The 24,265-nt window shown below is 35.2% G+C and overlaps 1 long non-coding RNA gene across 1 annotated transcript in view; it reads right to left on the reverse strand.

The window, feature by feature from the left end:
* Positions 1-5,491: 5,491 nt before the first annotated feature.
* LOC117020377 (uncharacterized) overlaps positions 5,492-24,265 on the reverse strand; it is a 61,542-nt gene continuing 42,768 nt past the window's right edge. Inside the window, exons 3-4 of the long non-coding RNA XR_004422683.1 lie at positions 8,158-8,355; positions 5,492-5,587 (exon numbers count right to left, since the gene is read on the reverse strand). This is a non-coding gene — a long non-coding RNA (uncharacterized LOC117020377). The remainder of the gene's footprint in view (positions 5,588-8,157; positions 8,356-24,265) is intronic.

Here is a 24,265-nt window from a genome sequence, read left to right on the forward strand (position 1 = left end):
AGAGTGGGTTGATGATAAAACTTTGCAATTTCCAAACCAGAGGCCCCAGTCTGAATTAAGATCATTGATTCTCATAAATTTGCTGCCTCCAAAGTCAGTGGCATTGACTGAATGCTCATCAACCTCGGCCTGAGTCATTTTAAGACTGTTGCTGTGAACCCAGGATCATTGACTTCAAAACTCTCCAGCTGGCATCCATCCTATTGGCATTTTAGGTCCCCAAAGGGTCCAGTACTCAGTGTGAAGGTAAATGAAGCCAACAGCAAAAATAAATACTTTATTAATAGTGCATCTATTTGGCCAAGAATGAAGTCAAGAAGGATTGTCATGAGTGATCAATAAAAAGGTTTAACTTGTACTGCAATGTACACTGGAAACTAATATAATATTGTATGTTAGCTATATTTCAATAAAAATCTTGAAAAAGAAAAGGGTTCACTTTTTGAAGTTGTATTTCTGCTTTTATTCTAATACCAGTTTTTCCAAAATGTCTGCAGTACTAATAATAGCAAGATATGTAATTTATAAGCAAAGACAATAGAATAGTTTAAAGTATTATTAAAGTTTTAGATTCATTTTCATTTGAAGAATATATATTGTATATATTAAGGAAAAAGAAAGTGGTTTTTTTTTCCCCAGTTTTTGAAAATACTATCTCACTCATTAATCATTTAAAATCACATTTTTCTAGGACACCAGAGAACATTTCTTTCTTAAAAGTTTTTAGAACATTGTTGATTCTTCATGGATGTTTTACAACTCAGCCAGGGAATATAAAAGTAAAACCCTTCAATATTGAATACCTTAAATAATAGCAAGAAATAACTTGTCAGATTGATAAAAACTTTTATCCATCACCTAATCCAGAGAAAGTAGAAAGCTATATCCCTAAAAACTCTATGGAAATGGACTAGAAAGAGAAAAAGGCCATTCTCTTCCAGAGACCAAGTAGCACTAGAGGCCAACCCAGACTGTATTCTATAAACTTCATAAGATTCGACGTAAGGGATCGAGTTAGAGGTGTGTGAGATTGGATGTCCACCCATGTTTGAGTTTTGCTGAGAGATGAAAATATCAGCAAAGAAGATGTGCTCTACATGTGGAAGTGTTTCATAATGGGGAAACAAATAACCACTAAAGAGAATTTAGGATTTGTTTTATGGATCTCTGGAAAAATAAGCCAGCCAAAACACACCTTAAAATTTCCTTGAGGAAGACTTGTTTTTTTTTTGTTGTTGTTGTTGTTTTTTTCATATTTCATTATGTCCCATAAATGATTTTCATCTAAATGAAAGAGTTAAAGAAAATACAGTTTTCTAGGGTCTAAGATTTATAGATTTAAAATAGATATTAGCAGTTCATCCCACCCTCTATAGAAACTCTGTAAGGTGGTGGGTGATTCAGTCTCTCTTTCTCTGCTTGAAACTATGAAAATAATAGTTACCATTTACTAAGTGTTCATTTGTGCTTGTACTCTGCTAAGTACTTCACAATTATCCCACTTAATCTTCACAGTAACTCTATGAAGAAGACACTATTGTATTTTTTTTTTGACAAGTGAGGTTTAGAGCATTTACTAACTTGTTCAAAGTCAAATAAATAATAAGATGTGTTGCACGATAAAATTCAGGTTTCTTTACTTTCAAAGCACATGCTTCCAATACCTACATTATGCTGCTTGAGTTTTGTGGATGGAGAACTTTAGTTCTTAGAAATGTTTCCTAATAGTCAGCAAAAACATGCATTCCTCTAAATTTCAGAGTAAATTTAACATATCTCACTGCCTTTTAAATAAGGTAATACAGCAATCAGACTTTTTTTAAGGTAGATAGTCCAGACACAAATCTAAACTCAGCTTTGAAGAAAAAGAAAGATCATAGAGTCATGAGGAAACAGAGCAAGCTTCATGGAAGCTCTCTAGCTCATCAATCTGCCATGTCACCTAGATTCTTGCAACACCTGGGATTAAGGTATCATCTCCAGAAGGCCCTAGTGAAATCATAAGCTACTCACAATTAGTAAAAATCGTTGTGCATTGGCATGGATTACTTTATACATTAGTTGGTACTCTATAGAGAAGAGAACTAGGAAGGATGATATGGGATAGGTACATTCTGATGGACCTACATAGGAATAGATATTGGAAACAGGATACCCTCAAGTGTAGATTAAGAATAAAGTATCTGATTGCTTGATGGCCCCCTTAACTTTCTCAGCAAAATACATTCTCATCAAAGTATTCAACTTTCTCATCAAAATACTCTCCTTCCAGGAGCTAGCTATAATAACGTAAATTCTTCCATTAGTGTTTTATTTCTGTAGAACTCTTTCTTTGACCAGGAATTTCTATTGAAATATACAAATATCCCTAAAACTCGGGGTGGATTGATTTAACAGCTTCCATTATTTCCTGTCAGTAGTCACTGCGATGAAAAGGGACTGACTAGAGCAGTAGTTGTCCAACTTTAGCATGCTTCAGAATCATCTGGAGGACTATGCCACACTGCCCCACTTTTCTGGTTTAATAAGACTGACATATCATCGAAGAATTTGCATTTCTAATAAGTTCCCAGGAGATGCCGATGTTACTGGCCATAAGACTACACTTTGAGAACCACCAGATTAGGGAGTGGTATAGAAAGAGAAATGAGAAAGGGCTAAAAGAGAGCATTTCAGAGCCTAACTTAGCATATAGAATATTAATGTTAGAAAATTCAGAGTCATCATTTCATAAGCTGATTTCTGATAAGAAAAATGAAGCATACAAACTCAAAGTAACATGCACCATTGCTGAATACTGATGAGATAGGATGAAAGTCTTCTGATTTTCAGCTTTGCATTTTAGTCATGAATAAAGCCTTTCAAATTTAAGTCTGAAAAGAACCCTCTGAGAAGCTTGTGAAAAGTAAAGATTCCTAGACCCCATTCTGGACTCAGGGCTCAGACAATCTGCATTTTAATAAATGCTCCTCATCATTCAGATACAAGGGGCTATGAGGACAACATTCTAAGAAGCAAGGCAAACACAGTCAGGTGTTAGGGAAGCCCCACAGCCCACACAGGAGTGGAGACCTATGTGAACACAGGGCAAGCTGTGGTGCCTGACGGGAGCTGAGGTAGAGTGGGGAAAAAAGGATACACATTTGCTATCTAACAAGTTGGTGCAAAACAGATGTTCACCGTGGAAACAAGAAGCCATGTCACTATACTTGTCAAAATACCCCACCTACCTTACCTACATAAAAGAATCCTAGATTTATAGAAAATATGAACGCAGAACACCCTGTTTAATCCTCACAGCTCTACTATAATACAGTTTCACTCTAAAGGTCACCTGGAAGAATAACAAAAGCATTTTGAGTGTCATCCCACAGGGGCTTATAACCTTTGCTTTCTGTAGGGCAAATGGGAAATCCAACAAGAGAGGGGAGAGAAAATCTGAAGCTTGCTTAGTATTAGCTTTAATTTTTAATTTCCCCCAAGTATGCAATTGTATTCTTATTCCTAATTAAGAAAATTATTTCTATGTTGTAAAGATTTTGTAGGGTATCCGATGGACACTTGTCCCATTAGGGAGACCACCTCAGGGATGATGTAGATGCCTGATCACTGCACTGTACACCTGAAGCTGAAGCTGAACAATAATGAATGTCAACTACAAGTTTATATACATATATATGTATATACTTATAAAAAGCGGAGTACAGCATTAGGAATAGAGACAGTGGAAATGTAAGGGCTCTGTGCGATGTCAGAGGGGTAGTGGATTGGGGTAGGGGGGTTGACACAGTGTGAGGGATATAAATGATAAACGTCTAAGTATTACTTTGTCTTGTGCACCTGAAACTAATAACAAAATAATAATAAAAAAAAAAGAAAATTATTTCTATCAATTTGTCATCTTTATTTAGTTACTCTATTTATCTGTCCTTATGTATGGGAGCTTAATAATGAAAGCACTTGTCTCCATTAAAGTAGCATATCATGAAATCCTCTTGCCTAACCCATTATTTTCCTAAATATGTCATTACAATAAAATCACTTTTAAAGAAAATAATAAAAATTGCATTAAATTTCTTTTGCTAAATACCTTTGGATTTTTAAGGGCAAGAAAATGAAAAAAAAAAAAAATTTTTCAGCACTGAAGGTAGACTTTGAAATCCTATCCTAAGTCATCTAACTATAGTACACGTTAGATCAAAGTGGAGGTCAAATCAATTTCTGCATGAATGTGTAGTCCACTCTCATTCCAGGAAATATTATGTATCTCTGCAAATAATTTTCTATGTGCTTTCTACTATAAGAAAATAAATCTTGAAGTACAAGAATTATTTCTCTAAACTCTTGCAACCTCTTTCAATGAATAAAGCCAAAAAAGCTTAGAAGGCTTTTAAAGCATCCCATGATTGCCCTCATTTTTCCCCATTTCAGTTTTATCTTAAATAACCCCATTTTCCCACACCTCCTGCCCTTCCTGCCCCCACTCTTCTGCAAATATAAATTTAACATTCTTAATTACACTTAGATTTACTTTGAGTCTGATGAATTCAATATGCCAGGGCCCCTCACTCACAATGGCCCCTTGAACACTAGAATTTGTTGGGAGTTGTATGGAGTTCTGAGTGAGGACCTAGAAGTCAGGTTGCAATCAGGAGGCATTTCTATGCAATTATTTCTGATAAATTGTCCAAGGGATCTTATAAGAAAAATTCATGAGGAGATGGCTGTTTAGCTCAGTTGGTTAGAGCACAGTGCTCTTAGCAACAGGGTTGCTGGTTCGATCCCTGCATGGGCCACTGTGAGCTGAGCCCTCCACAACTAGATTGAAACAACTACTTGACTTGGAGCTGATAGGTCCTGGAAAAACACACTTAAATAAATAAAAGTTTAAAAGAAAAAAGAAAAATTCATGAATCTATAAGCTTCCAGTAATTTGGTGGAATTTTACCTTTTATTCTAAATAAACATTCACTTTTGTATCTAATTTTTATACTCAAAGGTACATGTTTTCTCAAAGATGGCCATAAATTATGTCTCATGTCCATAATAGCTGGATTTGCCCTGTTCCCAATACATTCTGCTTTTATTTACATTTGTTTCTTTGATAAAGCTATTTCTAGAGTACCCTTCCATTCTCCCAATGTATACCCTCTTTTCCATATCTCTGTATATCAAAATACTAGCTATCCTGTAATTTTTATCTCAAATGCTATAGCCTCATGACTTGTCAATTCTCCAATCAGTATAAATTTCATTTGTACACCTAAATTTCATCTCTCTTTTATTACAAATACCACTGTTTTAAATCATATGCCACTGGTAGTATATATTTAAGACAAAAACCATACCTGTTCATAGTTATATTTCATTCTTCAAGACCCAGCTTAATTCCTTCATGAAGATTTCTTTTTCCTCCCAACTTGGTTAAGTGACTATTTTCTATGGCTTCGCCCACAGCATTCCATACTTTCATAGTGCTTTCTTCACAGTGCTGTGGTTGTTGGCTCTTTTGTTTGTACATCAGACTTGGAGGAGGACTTTCTTTCATTTTAGTGTCCTGAGAACAGTTTGCTGAATAGAATAGGCACTCAAAAAACAATGTATATTGAATGAGTGAATAACTGAAAAGAAATTGTAAACTATAAGGGGCATAATCATTTCAATTTATTCTAAATGTATTTCATTTATTGTTTTCACGTAGTTTAAACTCAGAAATAATAGATGAAAGCTACAGTTAAGTAGCGGAGCTCTAAAAGTTACCTCAAATAAGTTACATTTTTTTCCCATTTATCACTCTAACTCAATCAACTCAATAAATGTAGGGATTGTGTCTGTTTTGCTCACAATTTTATTTATGACACTTAGAAAAACAATGGGCAAAGTTGGTGTTTAATAATTATATGTTCAACAAGCAACTTACATAAATGTCAATCTCTGACACGCAAATTTATCCCCAAACAATATAATTGCACTCTAACTTTCAGGGTCTATCTCCCATGACTTTATTACTCTGGAATCCAAGAGGAATATTTCCATTTCCAGTGCATTATTCCTCTATAACTTTTTTTTGTGTTTTTTTCTCTATACATAATCCTATCTGTATTTTCATAAATTTTAAGTCCTATCTGTTTAACATCAAACCATCCATCCATCCATTCATCCCTCCTTTCATTCATCCATTCCTCCATCCATGCACACTTTTAAAAGGTTAAGATCTATGAGAACAGGAATTTTTATCATTTACTTATCTAAATCCCAGACTCTAGGACAATACTAATAAGTGCCTGATACTAGAAAAAATAGCAAGGAGACAGGAATGAGGAGAAGATAGGGAGTAAAAGATGAATAAGAATCAAGATCATGTAGAATATTGTAGGTCAGGATAAGAACGTTTTGGATTTTAGGCCGAGATAAGCCACAACAGCATTTCTAGTTGAGGAATGGCATAAACTGACTGCCTAGTTGAGAATAAATTGAAGAGTACAGTGGGGAGGCCAGTTAGGAAAATATTACAATAACCCTTGTGAAAAATGTGAGTGTTAGGCTCAGGATGGTGGCTGTGTGGTTAGTAATAAGAGGTGTACATATTGCAAAGGATACACATATTTTAAAATAAGTCACATTTTCTGCAATAACTCTTTTATCTGTTGCCATTTGCAAAGACCCCATAGTGGAGTTTCAGGTTTGTGTTCAGTCATATTTAGAAGTAAACCAGCACCACGTTTACTTAATGATATGGAAGGTTAAGAAATAGGAGAGTGTACAATGACAGCATCACAGAGGCTATGGACAACCAGATGCAGTTTTTCATTGTCCAATCACTACACAGGGATTTTTGATCAGAAAGGACACAAAGTGACAAGAATATGGGTTACATAATTTGAGGGAATCTTCAGTGTTTAGGATCCCTGAGCTTAAATACTTTGCTTGTCACTCAGCACCAGCAGGTATGCATATCACTATCCCATTTTGAATTTCAGCTATGGGTCATAAATTGAAGGATAGGATACATAGTAAGCAATCTTCTCAAGCAATCACAGCACATTTAGAGACATCTTTGAATATATAATTAATTTGTAGCAACCTCAACATGACCCACTTTTATCTCCACTGCATACTTTCCTTCAATTGATATTATCAAAAGCTTGACTAAACATCAACCTTTGATCAAACATCTCTGGATGCTGGACGAAAGATTTAGAGTCTAGTTCTTAATACTTTATTCCTAATGTCTTTCCATCTTCCCTGCCCCTGCACTATCATATTTAGTACTATTATATTTGATATGCATTGATTCATTCTTTCCACTATTAGATATTGGTGACTACTATAATATAAGCCACCTCCTGTTTATGTAGTAGAGAATTTTACAGATATGGTTCTTGTTCTCATGAAGTCTACATTCAAGTAGAAGAAGACAGACAAATAACAAATACATTGGAAATTACCAGATAGTGATGGGTGCTATATAGAGCATCGCGCTAGTGATATCAAAGTGAGAACTGGAAATGAGATAACTTTATAACTAAGACACCCTATCTAAGAAGTTATCATTTAAGCCAAGCCCTGAATGAAAAGAAACACCAAATCTGGAGAGTAAAAGCATCTCCCTAACAAATGTATTTTCCTTACAATTTACCTCTTCAATTCACCCTTCAAACTGCAATTAGAACAATAACACTAGAATTTAAATCTAAAAGTGTTATCTCCCCTACTTAAAATCCTTTGCTGCTCTCAATGCCAACATTTAGCATGGCTTAGAGATACATTTGTGGCCCATACTTAACTCACTAATCTCAACATTTGTCACTTCTCTCTTCCGAACTCTGCTTCAACCACGTTGAAGTACTTGCAGTTGCCCCCACATGCTCTGTTCCTTCTTACACAAAGTGTTTCTTGGCTCTTAGTAAATGTTACTCCCATTGGGAACATCATTCTATCCCTCACTCTCACACCCAGTCATAAGATCCAAAAACATGTATTTAAAGTCATTTTGACTATTTCTTTCTATTTGAAAATATGGGATGAGTGATTTGTTTAAAGTTCCAATTGAACTAAAATAGAATCAGACTAGAATTAATTCAGAAAAAAAAGAGAAATAATATGTACAGCAATAGTAGAGAAAGGGGCTGATGGGAAAGTAAACTCTATCTGTACCTTTAAAAAATGATAAGAATTTGATTGAACACTGCCAGAGAAAAGTGTTTCTGAGAATGAGAATTACACCGATCCAATGATAACACAGGTGACTGAAGGAAAAAAATGAACGAAGCCAGATGTTCCAGTTGGTGTATAGTACGACCTCATGCCAAGTGGGTAAAACAGGTCATGTTTTGGAGGGTCTTGGAAGTAAGTCTGAGGAAAACAAGACATACAGCAGTTAAATACCTCAAAGAATTAAATGTGCACAATTGCATCTATAGAGAAAGCAACTGACCAGGAGATAATGGTAGCCTACTTACATTGTTAGAAATTATAATAAAAATTTAATGTTATTGATAACTATAATGTGTTGAGCACTCTGCTCAGCACTTTACGAAGAATAAAATAATTTAATACCCATAAAACCCTATGGGTTAAGTACTGTTATTATCACTATTTTACAAACAAAAACAAACCAGCTTAGAGACACAAAGTCACTTAATGAGTAAGGTAAATAATTAAAATGAACTTAAAATGTATATGTTGGACAGGAGTAAAGAAATCTAGGTAGTAGTTTCATCATTGTTATAAAATGGTAGTGTAACTTTATGCAACTCAGTGTACCTAAATGTGCCTTGAGTGGTTTATCTACATGTTGAGGCTCACATCACTATATGATGTTTTAAGCCCAAAAACTACATCAAACTATTATTCTGTCTTCTTTTTTGGTCTATTTCAATCACATTTACTTGCAAAGTTTGCCCTGAATAACATTCCCGTCTGTCAAAAGTACAACACAAAATTAGATGGGAAGAGATTATAATATCTTTAAGGACAATCATAAAAGTGGGACATAACCCACAATCAAACTGATCTTGAGTATCATTAGTTTTAAGTGTAATCAAGAGTATCATTAGTTTTAAGTGTAATCCCATGATAAATTCTTGGTTAGTGTCCCTGTTACCTTTACTCCTTTGATACCTATGCAACTACCAATGGGAGATGGAAAGTCAGGGGTAGGTGTGGCAAATTTACAATTAGAATAACAGCCATTGCGAGTGTAGTATTTACTAAGCATGACTATTTTGTTGGGAATTTGATACATAGTATCTCATTTAGTAATCAGCATAGGGGTATCCGGTTAGCTGAGTTGGTTAGAGCATGGTGCTGATAACACCGGGTTGCCAGTTTGATCCCTGCATGGGCCACTGTGAGCTGTGCCCTCCTTAAAAAATTAATAATAATAATCAGGATAGCTCTGCAAAGTAATTCTTAACATCTTTATTTTACACATAGGAAAAAGAAGAGGCTTACAGGTGAATTATTTGTTTAGACTCATTGTTAAGGACTGAATCCTGTCCCTTAAAATTCATCTGACTGTATTTGGAGATAGGGGCTTGAAGGAAGCAATTAACATTAAATGAGGTCATAGAGTGGGGTTATAATCCAATAGAACCGCTGTCCTTATAAAAAGAAGACACCAGAGATGTACATGCACAGAGAAAAGGTCATGTGAAGACACAGCCAAAAAAAGATGGCCATCAGCAAGTCAAGAAGAAAGGTCTCCGGAGAAAACAACCCTGCTAATCTTTGATCTTGAATTCTAGCCTCCAGAACTGTGAGAAAATAAATTTCTGTAGTTTAAGCCACCCAGTCTGTTATTTTGTTATGGCAGCCCTAGTAGACTAATATAGTAACATGGCTGATAAACACTGGAAATATTGTAGTTAAATTGAATTCAGGCCCTATTGACCTTCCTGCTCCGAGGTCATGGTGACAATGGCTCAACTCTACATAATGATTACCTGTGCTCCGTTTATGAAATATTCAAAAGGTCTGTGATTCAAACAGGCAAGAGTGTCCTTTCCTGCCACTCTAAAGGTAGAAATAAAGTAAAAATCTAAATGATTTCAAATTAACAAAAAGTTTTACAATGGGGTTGTATATTTATAACTAATGCCTGAATCTCAGAATTATTTATTGAATTATTAAAATGACAGCACAGGGGAACACTTAATAAAAAATTAAGAATGGATGAATAGATATAAAATACAGCAGAGAATACATGGTGGGTTTGATTTTTGTTCCCTTTTCTATGTAAAAATATATTTACATATATTTAAATATATGCACAGCACTCATACATACATGTGCACATATATATATGCAAGTCCTATTGGTTCTATTTCTCTGGAGAACCCCAAATAACACTGACCCCAAACCACTGCTGCTGTTTGTAACTCTTTGACCCAGAGATTCCCCACCTTGCTGCTGAACGACATCACCTGGACTTGTAAGTTCTATCTCCTATTCCCATTTCCCCTAGGAGTTCCCTGGTCCTTTCCCTTGCACCACTGTCTCTGGAACGTTGCCTGCTATGAGAAACTTCTCCTTTCTTGCAATCTTGTCCATATATATATATATATATATACACACACACACATATATATACACATATATATGTATATATATGTATTTATATATTTATATATACATATATATTTAAATATATATCAAATATATATTTAAATGTATATAAATATATGAAATATTTTTAAGAGGTTATATATATGTGGATATATATGTATACATATATATGTATACATGTAAAGGTAATTTTATATATATATAGACAGAGAGAGAGAGAGAGAGAGAGAGATTTATTATAAGGAATTGGCTCATTGGCTTACACAGTTATGGAGGCTGGCAAGTCGAAATCTTCAGTATGGGCTAGTAGGCTTAAGCCCCAAGAGAGCCAGTGGTACAGTTCCAGTCTGCTGGAGAATTTTCTCTTACTTGGGGGAGGGTTAGTTTTTGTTCTATTCAAGCCTTCAACTGATTGAATGAGGCCCACACATTTAGGGAGGTCAATCTGCTTTACCAATTAAAACTTTGATCTCATTGAAAACACACCTTGCTCACAAGGTGTGAGCAAGAACAGCCAGAATAATGTTTGACCAAATATATTTCCTTAATATCGCAATCATAAAAGTGGGACATAGCCCGCAGTCAAACTGATCTTCATTAATTCCTTAATATGGTGCAGTAAAACTCACACATAAAGTTAAGCACCACTGTGTCTTTTATAGCTATAGGGTTTGTTGTTTCTTTGGTTAACAGATGTTGGGTGCATTTTTATAGTATATGCAAAACAGATAGGTTACATATAGCTAAAATGTGCTTATTTGACCTATATCTAATGGAACTAAATGTGTAAGAATTTGAGTTTGGTGCCACTGGGTTTTGATATAAGAATCCTGGTCTGCTGTGAAGACGTAAATAATATAGGGGCCAATGTACAGGGGCCATCTTTGGCCCCATTTATATAGCACCCTGAAAATACCCTCTGTCAGGTTTTAGTTTTCAAACAATTTGTGTTCTGATAATGGTGTACCACTTATCACAAATGTTACTCAGTGATGTATTGAAGGTCAAGGTATTCAATGAACCCTTCATGCCTTTTGCAATACACGGACATTTGGTATTGTTGAGTATTATAACAGCCTTCTTAAAAAATCAGCTCAGAAAGATTATTCCACCTTCTTAACTTCTTCCTGGTCCATGCACCTTAGTAAGGCAGTTTGGTCACTAAATGTGGCTGTTCCCGAAATTGTCTCCTCTTAGCCACTCCCTGGGTTTTGATAAGATGGAAGTGATATGGGAGTCATAAATACCTATTTCAAAAATTATAGTTTCTGCCCTCATGATTCTTGGCATGATGCTTTTTTCTTTCTCTTAACAGCAACCTTAGTTTAGCATATTGGTACACCCTCCAAAAATGGACTTGGAAGATTCAAGCTTAATTCTAGTTCTCATGATGGACTGACATCATCCTCAATAATAAGGATAATAACCATTGAACCAAGTACACTTCTTGTTCAATTCCCTTTACAATCGATTAACTTACAGCTATTGAACCATCCTTAACATTTGACATTTGTCTTTGACATTTCACATTTGTCTGTGTCACTTCACAGACATTACAAAAGAAAGAAAATTAACTGCCAATATCCTTGATGAACATGGATGCAAAAATCCTCAACAAAATATTAGCAAACTGAATTCAGCAATACATTAAAAAGATTATATACCATAAGCAAATGGGATTTATCCCAGGGATGCAAGGATGGTTCAATATCTGTAAAAATTAATGTGATACATCACATTAACAAAATAAAGGATGAAAATCATATGATGATCTCAACAGAAAAAGTATTCAACAAAATTCAACATATTTTTATGATTAAAAACTCTCAACGTGTGGGTATAGAAGGAACATACCTCAACATAATAAAGGTTATATATGACAAACCCACAGCTAATGTCATAGAAAAAGACATTACAAAAAATAGAAACAATTTAAAAAATATGTAATACGTTAAGAGAAATAAATGCACCTCTTTTGCCCACCTTCTTTTCTTATAATTAAAGAAGATGAGGTTTCTAAATAAACTTGAAGGTAATTTTTGATACTAAAATTAAATGACTTTTTTAATTAAATAAAAATAATACCATTTGTAATTTTACCTTCAATAATTTAAATGTTATTTTACTTAATATTTAAAGCAGAATATCTTGAAAAAATTTGGTACACTTTATTATTCAGTACACAGAATCTTGCTAAACTTTAATCTTGTGAAATATGAGTTTCGTTTTGACAACCTCAGATTTGTAGTTAACCAATGCTACTTTGGTAAAAGAAATATATATACATCAATTTTTCTCCCGTTTCATTTGAAAATATAATGGGAAGACACATGTTAAGTACATCTTTAAAGGGTACAGATTATGTATATTAACTGGAATTACTTTATGAAAAATTTACACTGTGAATTTAATAATGCAGTCAACCTGAACAGATAATTTTTGGTTAATACACGTAGGAAATACACTATAAATTTTAGAATGTCTTTTGACTGTGAAAATTTCCTATATTTCTGTATATCTTTACATGCCTTAGCTCTAAATTTAATGCTTCATGAATTGTGCCATTTTGTGAAAACATATGCTCCATATATCACACCAATGTACAGAAATTACTTATTCCAATCAGATTGCTTTTTAAAAAACATAATCAGAAAGAAGTTTTGATGTTCAAATGCACAGTCTACTTTTTGGATGAATATTCTGTTTTTAACATATGCCCTTTGTTGCTCAGTGTTCATTTGGCCTTTATTTGTTACGTTTATATATTTTATTTTTATCTACAAGCAGAAATTATGGAGAATTTTCACTCCTGTGAAGACAGCATAACCTCTTCTTTAAAACTTTTAATCATCTATTTGTCCTTTTTTTTTTTTTCAAGAGAGATTATGTCAACTATAAATTCTTTGGAAAGTAGAATCATATTTTAAAATTCTCGAACTACTGTCTTGTGTAAACCTTCTTGTGATAAATGTTCTTCATTCTTTGTTTAAGACTGTCATTTGCTGGACACAGTTTAAGGCCAAGGACACTAAATGGCCTGCCAAAGAATCAAGATAATTACTTACTGAAGACCAGTGGGGGAGTTTGAGAATAAACTAGAGGAAATCTGGAGCTTTGATTCCGGTTAGACACTATTAAGAATAGTGTATTATTAAACCTGTTATTTCCTTTTACCTGAGAGCATAGCTCTTTAGGTTTTCTTCATACAAAATGTTCATGTGTATTTTAAGTCACAGCTCTGACAGGATTGATCTTCACTCCACTTTCTCATGGCCAAGGGCAGTCGCCTTTACCTGTACTTCCACCATAATGTTCACCACTCCACCCAGCACTAGGTCATGACCTGGATCTCTTTGCTCCATTGGCTCTTGGAGAGACTTTAATCCCATTGGAGTTATGTCCATTCTTTGTGTCCTTCCTGCCCTGATATCTTGCAGTGGGCTTTCATAGTTTGTTTTGTAGCCATAACTACTTTCTTGTTTCATTGAAGAGAGAGTTTATCTCCTTTTTCTTGGCAGCAGATTTCATGTAAATAGAGGACTGACGTATTCTTACATAACTATCTTTAATGAGAAATTACTTGAGAGTTTTAGAAGAAAACTTTCATTATTTTGGGAGGTTGAAGAATTGAATAGTTTTTGAATTCATATAGACAGTCAGAGCTAAAAATCAGTATTTTTAGATAATAAGAATCTACCAAATAATATCGTTAACCACTGGAAAATATAATCACCCTGTCAATTTATCTTTAAGGGTTGAAAGGAGCTGATTTTAATTACCATGTTGTCCTGCCCTTGTCAACTTTTTCTAGACTAGTAGAGCCAAAAAAATAATCTAAAAATAAGAGAAGAGATAGTAGAATGAGAAAAAGAAAAATTTTGTGTGCTAAGAATGTTTAAGAATAAAAATGTGTGATAATGTCTTCAACTATTAGTTTTGTCTGTTTCATTCACTACAAAATTCATAATCTAGAATTGATTGCTTTCTCCTCTCAAAGGATAATGTCCAATGAGTTCTAAAAGACAATTTGGGCAAATTTTTTATGTGCTGGAATTTCATTGACATCATCTATTCCCAATTTTGATAACTCGTGTGTATATTGTGCTTTTTATGTGTAGAAATCTGTGATAAAAAAATGTACTAAAAGGTGTTTTCATGATGTGAACATGGAGGAGAGACAAATAATAATGTCCTGATACATCCTTGTTCTGTTAAGCTGTGTTTCACACAAATGGTATTATAGATTTCATTCAGTTTTATAATTAAAAGGTAAGAAAGTCAAGGTGTTAATAATGTGAAAAAAACTTGGAGATAAACAAAAAAACAATTGAATGGTTTCATACAATCAATTGTATTAGCAATAAAAATAAAGCAACTATTAATTTTCTGCTGAGAAACCACACTACTGTCAATGTACTATATGAGTCTGTTTGGCTTCTTGAGCAGTAAACGTGGGGAAAACACATGTATAAAGGAGTTTGCAAAACAAAACAAAGCAAAACAAAAATATATCGAAAGCAGAATTTTATGCTTTCTCCTAATGGAGTTGTGGCTCTTGACAATAAATATCAAGAGAAGTTCTCGTTAGAAGCAGAACTTGAAATTAAATGAACATTGAAAATCCAATATGAGGTTAAAAAGTTAGTTCATGCTAATAAACATCTTTAGTCTTCTGATTGGTATTTCACCCATTAGACTAAAAGCATAAATTCCTATTCCCTGCAGTAATCCTTAATTAAAAAAAAAAATCAATTGTTAATAAAACTCAGACATAATCCTCCCATCTCACCCCTTCGCCACCAATAGAAGTGGGTCCTGACATGAGCCTGTGCAACTCTTAGTGAGGAGAAGTTACTCTGAGTATAGAGAATGGGGCAAAATGTCTTTTTCACTGTTGCCTGGAGTTCACTTTTCAGGCACTGCTGAGTTTGCCTTGAATGGTGATACAGAACTTTCCTCCTTCTTTGGTGTCCTTCATTTTTCTTCTTTCACTTTTGTATCCTGCTCCTGCATGGCCTCTTTCTTTTATCCATGTCAGAAAGTCCTCTTTTGCCTGGATCTTCACATTCTTCACAGTAGAGTAACTCACAGGATAAGTCTCTATTACCGGCAGTGAATCTCCCTCAAAATGTTAATTTAAAGGACCCCTTCCCCTAAGTTGTGAGGTGAGGGCAGAAAGGGACAGGGTGAAGGAAAGTGTTCGAAATCAAGTAGAGTTCCATGGTGAGGATGGAGCTTTATAGACAATGCCAACCTGACCCATAAGCTTGAGTTGCCAGTCCCTTTAACTTTTCTCGGTGTACACTTCTGTGAAATTAAAGCTTAGAAAATAGGAGCTAAAGCCCAGTAAAGTGAGGGAGCCAAGATCTCAGATTTTGAGATCCTCTTCCATGATTCACAACAGATCTTGATTTTATGCAAAGCTGAAAAATTCTATAGCCAAAACATGATTTAAAACATTAACTTCTAATGACTTCTTTAAATAGATAATGCATTCACAGGGTACAAGATTCAAAAGGTATGAAACAATATGAAATGGAATTTTTTTTTCTCTCACTGAGTTCATTTCTTTGGAGGAAATCAGTATTTTGAGTTTCCAAACAAATTTTTAAAAATTTAAAAAAGGCATGATATTTGAAGTCCTAGCATGGGGATACAAAAAGTAAATTGTGTATTGAGTTCTAAGTAAAGATTTTTATCACTTCAACCAGGAGCATCCCTTGAATCGAGGTGGATTTCTATGGGAGCATTCCAGAAGGCCTACCAGGATATCATGCAATCTAATCATATGGTAACTTTCCAGGCTCTGCTTTCCTCCCACTCCTTTCTCCCTTTTTCTGTTCTCTTAACATAGGAGTTGCTTAATAGAAGGAACAGTATAGTTAAGGGACAAATCTAGACTGTCAGTATGAAAACAGATAAAATCATTTTATCATTTTGTCTCCATTTGTGACATCAAAATAAATAAATAAATAAATATATATATATATATGTATATGTGTGTGTATATATATATATATATATATATATATATATATATATATATATATATGGTATTACTTCCTAGGCAATAACAGAAATAAAGATTAGGAACATCTTTTGAGTTACTTAGAAGAAAGAAGTTACATATTAATAAACACATAGTACTATATAATTATATTTACAATGAGAACAGGAGTCAGATGGAAATCTTGGCTAGCACCCATAGGTCACAGCTTTTATATTTTAGTAGGAATAATAACTGGTCTCTAAAAGGTGATTAAGGGTGTGTAACTGACATCAGGTACCCATCCACAGAGGCAGAAACTTCTAGAGAATGCAAAATTTCTTAGAGCTCATTTTTTTTTCCATCTCATTTAGTTTCTGTTACAAACTTTTTTGCTAGAAAAATCACAGGTTATGGAAAAGTAGATAATATAAAAAGACAATAGAAACTATGATGTAAACAGAGGAGAAAATAAAAATAGGAATCTAACTTAACAATGTTAAGAATTATTTCTATAATTCAGGTATACATGTCATTTCACAAATAGTGTAAAGAGGATACATAGTAACTTGTTAATAGGCATCATTTTTTAGAAAACATAAACTAATGAGTAAATTAACCCAATAAACTAAAAAAAAAAAAATACTAAACATGGGCTGGCAGGGTGGCTCAGGTCGTTGGAGTACCACGCTCCTAAAGCTGAAGTCGCCAGTTCTATTCCCACAGGGGCTAGTGAGCTGCACCCTCCTCAGCTAAGATTGTGAACAATGGCTCTCCTTGGAGCTAGGCTGCCATGAGCAGCCAGAAGTCTGCGTGAGTGGCCAGTAGCCAGCAAGAACTGCTGTGAGCTGCTGTGATGACTGGCAACCAACTGCCTCAGCCAGGGGGGAGCGCATGGCTCATAATACCAGCATTGGCCAGGGAGCTGTGTCCTACACAACTAGACTGAGAAACAATGGCTTGAACCAGAGTGAAAGAAAGGAATAAATAAATAAATAATAATTTAGTTGTCATTCCAATAGTTCTACCTTAAAAGTGTTCCTTGCAAACTTAATATGTCTGTGATATTTGCCAACCTAGAAACTGTATTTTTGAATCTACCAACACAATAATAAAAACATCACTGTATAAATCACCTCCATAGGGGAAAATTTTTATTCCTCTAGCCAAAAATAAGTGACATTATAGTAGTAATAGAGAGTCAGAATTCATTGTCTCGAAAAATGGTGGCATGAGGTGAGCCTATGGAAATCTCCCCTGGAATTTACAACAAATCAAACAACTATAACTCCTCAAAGGACTCCCTGAACAGCAAACAGGCAAGACGAAGAGGCCCACTACTGAATTCACCTAAAGGTGGGGGAATCACGCGAGCAGGGAAGGAGGGAAGGGAGAAGTGCGGAGATGGAGCCGCTCAGGTGCAGGACGCAGACCTAGCTCAGTGCTCTGAGCTCACTGCATCCCAGAACTACCGCAGTCTGAGGACTGTTAGGGCTCCGCTTATGGCCCACAGGGCTGAGGGGACAGCATATAACACGGCTGAACCCAAAGCTCATGGCACAGACCTCGTAGCAAAGACTGAGGGAAGAAGGCTGAAAACAGTGGTTTAAGCCCCTCACTGTCTAGCAGAGAATGGAAGCCTTAGGCACTGAGACTAGCGGGCCCCTCCCTACCCTCCCAGACCTCACCCCGCCCCCACCTACCCAGTGCTAGAAGCAAAACAGTAGCAGTGTCAGATCAAAAGAACAGAATATTTGCAGTTCTGAGAACTGTGGTCCGAAGACACAGATTCACAGTACAACTAGTTCTGGCAAAGAAGAGGAAGCTGTGGAAGCAGGACTGGTTGTGATGGTGGTTGCCGCCATTGCTCTGGGCCACCTCTCACAACCCACCCTGCCCCTGTCCTCACCTATCTGGGAGGTTCCCTCAAGGAGTAAAGAGAACTGCTGAAACACATGGGCTCTGAATCTGGTGCAGGAAAAGCTTTAGAACTTCAAAAACTCTCCGCATACCCACACAGACGTGGTGCCCTATGACCCAGGTGAACTGTTAACAGAGGAGAAGCCCGTCTTCCAGGGAATCCCCCCATTGTCTGAGAAGCTGGAATAGTGCAGAGAAAACATAACACTACAGTTGAGAGAGAGAAAAAAAAAGCTACAGTCGAAAAGAAAATAAAACATTCTACGAACATGTACTGGAAAACAAAAGAAAGACCTCTTCCTATCAACCAGTTGCAGAACCCACTCCTATAGATGTCTAGGAAGAGACATAATAAATCAATAATTGTCATGAATAACCAAGGCAACAAGACATCTCAGAAAGAAAATAAAAAGTCTCAAGAAAATCAACTTAAAGATATGGAAATATGTGACTTAAGATAAAGAATTCAATATTGCAGTTCTGAAAAAACTCAATGAGATGCAAGGAAACAGAGAAAGGCAGTTTAATGAACTCAGAAACACAATCAAAGAACAACGGGAACATTTTACCAAAGAGATTGAAATTTTATAAAAGAACCAAATAGAATTTCTGGAGATTAAGAACTCAATAGAAGAAATGAAGAATGAAATAGCCAGCTTAGGTAATAGAGTTGACCAGATGGAGGAAAGAATCAATGACATTGAAGATAGAAACCTGGAAATGATACGGATGGAAGAAGAAAGAGACTTCAGACTTAAAAGAAATGAAAGAACTCTATAAGAACATTCTGACTCCATCAGAAAGAGCAATATAAGAATAATGGGCATACCAGAAGGGGAAGAAAGGGAGAAGGGAACAGAGAGTATATTCAAACAAATAGCCGACGAGAACTTCCCAACTTGTGGAAAGAACTGGATCCTCCAATCCAAGAAGAAAATAGAACACCTAATTACCTCAACCCCAACAGGCCTTCTCCAAGGCACATTGTATTGAAGCTGTCAAAAATCAATGACAAAGAAAGAATCCTCAAGGCAACCAGGGAAAAGGAGACAGTAACCAACAAAGGAAAGCCCATTAGATTATCATCAGATTTTTCAGCAGAAACTCTACAAGCTAGAAGGGAGTGGAACCAAATATTCAAACTATTGAAGGAGAGAAATTATGAGCCAAGAATAATATACCCAGCAAAGATATCCTTTAGATATGATAGAGGAATAAAGTCCTTTCCAGACATACAAAAGCTGAGGAAATTTTCTAATACACGATCTGCACTACACTACTAAAGGAGGCTATTTGACCACCATCAACAGTGACAATTTCTGGCAACCAAAACATAAAAGAGGGAGAGTAAAGGCCTGAACTGGAACATGGGAATGGAGAAAGTAAGCATGCTGAAGAAAATGGAATACTCTAAATATCAAACTTTCTTTTACATAAACTTAATGGTAACCAACTCAAAAAAAAATCCAGAACTGAAATATATACTGTAATAAAAGAAAAAAAAGAGGAAAACATCATAGAATACCACCACACAGAAATAATAGACAACAACAAAAAGGCAGACAATGGAGACACAGTCTTACCAGAAAACTAAAGATAGAATGATAGGAAATACTCACATATCGATAATCACCCTAAACGTAAATGGACTAAACTCACCAATAAAAAGGCACAAAGTAGCAGATTGGATCAAAAAACTAAACCCAACCATATGCTGTCTCCAAGAGACACATCTCAGCAACAAGGACTAGCATAGACTCAAAGTGAAAGGGTGGAAATTGACACTCTAAGCAAATTGTATCCAGAGAAAATCAGGTGTAGCCATAATGATATCAGATGAAACAGACTTCAATGTGAAAAAGATAACAAGAGACAAAGATGGACATTTCATAATGGTAAAAGGGACTATACAACAAGAAGACATAACAGTCATCAATATTTATATACCCAATCAGGGAACACCGAAATATACCAAGCAACTACTAACAGAACTAAAGGGAGAAATTGACCAAAACACAATTATACTAGGGGACCTAAATGCATCATTGACAGCTATGGATAGATCATCCAAACAGAAAATGAATAACGAAATAGCAGCCCTAAATGATACATTAGATGAAATGGACATAATTGACATTTATAGAATACTTCATCCTAAAACATCAGACTACACATTTTTTCCTAGGGTATATGGAACATTCTCAAGGATAGACCATATGTTGGGACATAAAACTAGCCTCAGCAAATTTAAGAAGATGGAAATAATACCAAGCATATTCTCTGATCACAAGGCTTTGATATTGGATATCAACTAAAAAAGAAAGCAGGAATAACCACAAATACTTGGAGATTAAACAACATACTCTTAAAAAATGACTGGCTCAAAGAAGAAATTAGAGGAGGGATCAAAAGATACATAGAAACAAATGAGAATGAAAATACATCCTACCAAAATTTTGGGGACACAGTGAAAGCAGTTTTAAGAGGGAAATTTATATCATTACACGCCTATCTCAAGACACAAGAAAAATCCAAAATAAATAACCTCACGGTACACCTTAAAGAACTAGAAAAAGAAGAACCAATGGAACCCAAGGTCAGCAGAAGAAAGGAAATAATAAAAATCAGAGCAGAACTAAATGAAATAGAGAACAAACAGACAATAGAAAAAATTAATGTGACAAAGAGCTGGTCCTTTGAAAAGATTAACAAAATTGACAAACCTTGGCTAAACTCACTAAGATAAAAAGAGAGAAGACACTAATGAACAAAATCAGAAATGAAAAAGGGGAAGTTATAATGGATGCCACAGAAATACAAAGGATCATCCAAGAATACTATTAAGGACTATATGCCACCAAATTCGATAACCTAGAAGAAATGGACACGTTCTTAGAAACATATAGCCTTCCTAGGCTAAACCATGAAGAATTGGAAAATCTAAACAGACTGATCACCAGTAACGAAATTGAATCAGTCATCCTAAACCTTCCCAAAAGCAAAAGTCCTGGACCAGATGGCTTCACTAGTGAATTCTACCAAACCTTCAAAGAGGATCTAATACCAGTCCTGCTCAAACGCTTCCAAAAAATTGAAGAAGAGACAGTACTCCCTAACTCATTTTATGAGGCCAACATTACCCTGATACCAAAACCTGGTAAGGACAACACAAATAAACAAAACTACAGACCAATATATCTGATGAATACAGATGCAAAAATCCTAAACAAAATTCTAGCAAATCGAATGCAACAATACATTTAAAAGATTATTCATCACAACCAAGTGGGGTTCATCCCAGGGGCACAAGGATGGTTCAACATCCGCAAATCCATCAATGTGATACATCACATAAACAAAATAAAGGACAAAAACCATATGATTATATCAATTGATGCAGAAAAAGCATTTGACCAGATACAACATCCATTTATGATTAAAACACTTAATAAAATAGATATAGAAGGAAAATACCTTAACATAATAACGGCTATAAATGATTAACCCTCAGCTAATCTCGTATTAATGGTGAAAAACTGAAGCCCTCTATGTTCAGGAACACGACAGGGCTGTCCCCTATCATCTCTGCTTTTCAACATAATGTTGGAAGTCCTCGCCAGAGCAATCAGGCAAGAGAAAGAAATAAAAGTCATCCAAATTGGGAATGAAGAAGTTAAATTGTCACTCTTTGCAGATGACATGATGCTATAGATAGAAAACCCTAAAGACTCCACCAAAAAGCTATTAGAAACAATCAACAAAAACAGTAAAATTGCCGGCTACAAAATCAACATACAAAAGTCTATTGCATTCCTATATACTAACAATGAAATCTCAGAAAAAGGAATCAAAAAAAAAATTCCTTTTGTAATTGCAGCAAAAAGAATAAAATACTTAGGAATAAATACAACCAAGGATGTGAAATACCTATGTGCTGAAAACTATAAGACATTTTTTAAAGAAACTGAAGAAGACACAAAGAAATGGAAGGGCATTCCGTGCTCATGGATTGGAAAAATCAACATGTTAAAATGGCCATATTATCCAAAGCAATATACAGATTTAATGCAATCCCCATCAAAATCCCAATGGCATTTTTTAAAGAAATAGAACAAAAAATAATCAGATTTGTTTGGAACCACAAAAGACCCTGAATAGCCAAAGCAACCTTAAGAAAAAAGAACAGTGCTGGAGATTTGACACTCCGTGACTTTAGCTTGTACTACAGGGCAACAATAATCAAAACAGCATGGTATTGGCAAAACAACAGACACATAGATCAATGGAATAGAATTGAGAACCCAGAAATAAAACCACATAAATATGGACAGATAATTTTTGACAAAGAAGCAAAAAACATACAAAGGAGAAAAGACAGCCTCTTCAATAAATGGTGCTGGCAGAATTGGAAAGCAACTTGCAAAAGAATGAAACTGGACTGCTATCTGTCACCATGTACCAAAATTAATTCAAAATGGATCAAAGACTTAAGCATAAGACCTGAAACAATAAACTGCATAGAAGAAAACATATGTACTAAACTTATGGACCTTGGGTTCAAAGAGCATTTCATGAATTTGACTCCAAAGGCAAGGGAAGTAAAAGCTAAAATAAATGAATGGGACTATACCAAACTTAAAAGCTTCTGCACAGCAAAAGAACCCATTGACAAAATAAAGAGGCAACCACCTGAATGGGAAAAGATTTTTGCAAACAGTGCCAGCAATAAAGGGCTAATATCCAAAATATACAAGGAACTCATGCAACTCAACAATGTAAAAACAAACAACCCAATTAAAAAATGGGCAGAGGACCTGAAGAGATATTTCTCCAAAGAGGACATACAAATGCAAATAGACATATGAAAAAATGCTCAATATCACTAATCATCAGAGAAATGCAAATTAAAAACCACAATGAGATATCACCTCACCCCAGTTAGAATGTCTATCATCAACAAGACAAATAGTAATAAGTGTTGGAGAGGCTGTGGAGAAAAAGGAACCCTCATACACTGTTGGTGGGAATGCAGACTGGTGCAGCCAGTGTGGAGTTTCCTCAAAAAATTACGAATAGAATTACCATATGACCCAGGAATCCCTCTCCTGGGTATCTACCCAGAAAATCTGAAAACATTTATACATAAAGACAAGTGTGCTCCAATGTTCATTGCAGCTTTATTTACAGTGGCCAGGACATGGAAACAACCAAAGTGTCCTTCGATAGATGAATGGATAAAGAAGTGGTATATATACAAAATGGAATACTATTCAGCGGTAAGAAAAGATGAAATACGACCATTTGTGACAATAGGATGGATCTTGAGACTATAATGCTAAGCGAAATAAGTCAGACAGAAGCAGAGAACCATATGATTTCAATGATATGTGGTATATGAATCAAAAACAACAAAAGAACAAGACAAACAAATGAGAAACAAACACTCATAGACACAGACAATAGTTTAGTGGTTACCAGAGGGTAAGGGGGGAGGGGGGTGGGAGATGAGGGTAAGGGGGATCAAATATATGGTGATGGAAGGAGAACTGACTCTGGGTGGAGAACACACAATGTGATTTATAGATGATGTAATACAGAATTGTACACCTGAAATCTATGTAACTTTACTAACAATTGCCACCCCAATAAACTTTAATTAAGAAAAAAAGAAAGAAAAGGGAAACAAAAAAGAATCCATTGTCTCATTACCTGTATGAAAACAATTGATTCCAAATGCCCCAACACAATTTAAATATGTAATTATTTTATTTGACCTGTAGTATCTGTAGT

Source organism: Rhinolophus ferrumequinum, chromosome 3, assembly GCF_004115265.2.
Source record: "Rhinolophus ferrumequinum isolate MPI-CBG mRhiFer1 chromosome 3, mRhiFer1_v1.p, whole genome shotgun sequence".
In the NCBI taxonomy this organism is placed as follows: domain Eukaryota; kingdom Metazoa; phylum Chordata; class Mammalia; order Chiroptera; family Rhinolophidae; genus Rhinolophus; species Rhinolophus ferrumequinum.